This window comes from Vespa crabro, chromosome 16, assembly GCF_910589235.1.
Source record: "Vespa crabro chromosome 16, iyVesCrab1.2, whole genome shotgun sequence".
In the NCBI taxonomy this organism is placed as follows: Eukaryota; Metazoa; Arthropoda; class Insecta; order Hymenoptera; family Vespidae; genus Vespa; species Vespa crabro.
The window spans coordinates 3,533,472-3,533,778 of NC_060970.1; the positions used below are offsets into that span (position 1 = coordinate 3,533,472).

Here is a 307-nt window from a genome sequence, read left to right on the forward strand (position 1 = left end):
TATAAATGTATAAATAAATTAAAAGAAAAAAAGGAAAAAAAGAATAGAAAAGGAGAGAAAAAAAAAAAAGTACCAAAATAAAAATCTCTTCGACTTTTTAAAAATACACAAAAATCGTAAATATATTTTCTCTTATAGTTTCAAATGTTTTCTAATTTATTCGGCTGAACTTATATCGAATTAATACGAAGAAGAACGTACGCGTTACGTATATACGTAAGTAAGTACGTACTCTGATCGTTAATAAACGAACATGAGGGCGCTGTCGATGTCGAAAACGATGTCGACCAATGGGCCCGCGAAAATG

General features: G+C 30.0%; 1 protein-coding gene across 9 annotated transcripts in view; it reads left to right on the forward strand.

The window, feature by feature from the left end:
* The first annotated feature begins 298 nt into the window (after window positions 1-298).
* Window positions 299-307, forward strand: part of LOC124429889 (CREB-regulated transcription coactivator 1-like) — a 50,486-nt gene continuing 50,477 nt past the window's right edge. For 5 of the 9 annotated variants that reach the window (XM_046975696.1, XM_046975704.1, XM_046975698.1 and 2 more), the window contains exon 1: window positions 299-307. This exon is cut by the window's right edge. The gene's annotated coding sequence lies outside the window, so the exon portion shown is untranslated. The other 4 variants (XM_046975705.1, XM_046975703.1, XM_046975700.1 and 1 more) reach the window with 3 other exon arrangements.